This window comes from Clupea harengus, chromosome 1 (genome assembly GCF_900700415.2).
Source record: "Clupea harengus chromosome 1, Ch_v2.0.2, whole genome shotgun sequence".
Taxonomy (NCBI): Eukaryota; Metazoa; Chordata; class Actinopteri; order Clupeiformes; family Clupeidae; genus Clupea; species Clupea harengus.
Genome location: NC_045152.1, coordinates 1,735,933 through 1,738,432, shown reverse-complemented (window position 1 = coordinate 1,738,432; position 2,500 = coordinate 1,735,933). Strand labels below are relative to the sequence as shown.

Genomic DNA, 2,500 nt, shown 5'->3' with positions numbered 1-2,500 from the left:
AAAGAAAGACAGACAAAGGAAGAGAAGGACACAGGGAGAGAGAAAGATTTGGAAGAGGAAAAACATTAATATAAGACAGACACAGAGAGAGAGAAAGAGAGAAAAAAAAGGTACAATGCCAGTGTTTTCATTACAGCCACAGAGTATAATACCCAGTGTCTTCCAATGGCAGACACACTCTCCTGCAGTGTCATACACATTCACAAAATGTTGCACTCAGACACACACCACACACTCATCATAACCACACACACACAGTCAGAAATTCAGTGTGCACATCTTTGCTGACATATAGTTGAACTTATGTTATGCAAGTGGTCACACTTTCGGATAGTCCACCTACAGAGACTTTACAGATGGTCTGTCGAAATTCAAGTTCAGTCTTTCAAATTGTTCTCTGAACATCACTTTAACCAAACCCAACCCCTAACCCTAACCTTGACCATACATTTTAATTTACAGATCGTTTCAACAGATTATTATGTTTATAACTTGAGCATCTGTAGATAGTCTAATAGGGGACCATCCACATGAAGTGTCACCATGCAAGCTTACCCGTGACCTCAGTCAACTGATATCGGAATCAGTTGAGGGGAGAATGCAAACGCACACGCTGCCAAGAATGCTTATGTGTGGCTTGGGTAGTGAAAAGAAGTCATGCATTAATCATAAGTAGAGGCCTTTCTGCATGTTTAAACTATACTGGCCTCTTCCTAACAGATACACACACACACAAACAAACACACACAGACACACAGACACACAGACACACACACACACACACAGACACACACACACACAGACACACAGACACACACACACTCACACACACACTCACACACATAGACACACACACTCACACACAGACACACACACACACACACACACACACAGTCTCATCAGCCACGGTAGACAGCGTCATGCCCCCAAAGCCCATATGACCCTAAGTGAAACTAGAGCATTAGAGTGCTGAGTCATCGCACAGCTACCCTATGACAGACACACAGACACACACACACACACACACACACACAGTCATCGCACAGCTACCCTATGATTAGCAGCTCTGTTGGTCCTGTCGCACCACTACCCCCATGCTGGCTTGTGCTTGACTGGGGGCTGAGGGAGACCGTGTGGCACTGGGTCTTTTAGCCAGAGGGGGCAGCACTCATTTAAAAAAAGTCATCATTATCCATGGATATGTTTCATCTCTTAAGACTTTTCCAGCATATATGTCACAGTATTCATGAAATAATTTGACATTGCAATCTCCACTGGCTTCTTTGACGAAAAAGGAGTGCCCATGACATGGATTTCTTTTATATCTTTACATGTTACATATCAAAATCTCTTTATTCTATTACTGGTACACTTAACCATCTCCAACTTATAATTTATACATGTATGTTTGTCTTTATGATTCATGTCTTGTACACTAGTCAATACAACTCACTGGTCTCAATCGTATTATGATTCAAGGGGTAACAATTTCATTAAAAAAATGATTCTCGATGAATCACGATGCATCTTGGCTTTTCTTGTTTTTTTATTCATGTATACACGCACTCCCTTTCCTTTAAACTTTTTTAGAAAACAGCTGTTTTAGAAAAGGAGACCCAATATATAAAACGCTGTCTGCTTTTTCAAGGAACATTACCCGGCAGTAGACCTATGTCTAAATATAAAAACATATATCCTGTCGCACCTACAGGATCATTCAATTACTGCACTTTAAATAAAAATATAGCATAAAAACAGCTGGTTCTCATTCATATGGTTCAGGCCTTTCTGTGGTAAATACTGCATACTGCAGTAAAATGGGTTTGAATGAGTTGTTTAAATGTATTATTGCTGGAATGTATATTATTCAATTACATTGTTTAAAAAAAAAAAAAGAGAGACCAGAGAGGCTCAGTCTCTCCATCTCCGTGCCCTCCGGTGCTCCTATCTCTTCCCCTTCAGAAGGACACGGTGACTCCTGGCGTGGCTCACGCCAGCTGGACGCCGGACATGCTCTCACAGAGGAGGCAGAAATGCCTCCATGCCCCAGATCATCCCCCAGACAGCAAATGGGTGTCTAATCAGATCTGCTCATTTCCGGGTGGCATCCATCTGTCTATTGGTCCAGGACCTTCGATCGCCTCCCCCCCCCCCCAACCCCCCACCTAATAAAATCATGCTGTTATCTCACCCTGTGTAACAGGGGTGCGGCCTGCTCTGGCCCTCGGTGCTTTTAACGCAATCTGCCGTAAAGGCCATAACCCCCAACCTTCCACCACAAACCCTTTCCTTTATGAGGTGGAGTGGCTGAATGTGTCTTATCCACTGGGGTGATCTCTCTGTCCATTAGCCTTGAAGGTGCTCAGTCCACTCCTGAAGAATTTGGCACACATGGTGTGTAAGTATGCCAATTCAAAGGCTACTACTGGACTCCCACACATACTTTTGAGACAAACCTGTTGTCGTCACAATCTACATTTAACAAGCCAAAAAAAGCCCA

At 43.0% G+C, this 2,500-nt stretch overlaps 1 protein-coding gene across 3 annotated transcripts in view; it reads right to left on the bottom strand.

Moving 5' to 3' along the window:
• Nucleotides 1–2,500, bottom strand: part of cacna1aa (calcium channel, voltage-dependent, P/Q type, alpha 1A subunit, a) — a 77,981-nt gene that overhangs the window by 24,340 nt on the left and 51,141 nt on the right. The gene's annotated exons all lie outside the window — the stretch shown is intronic.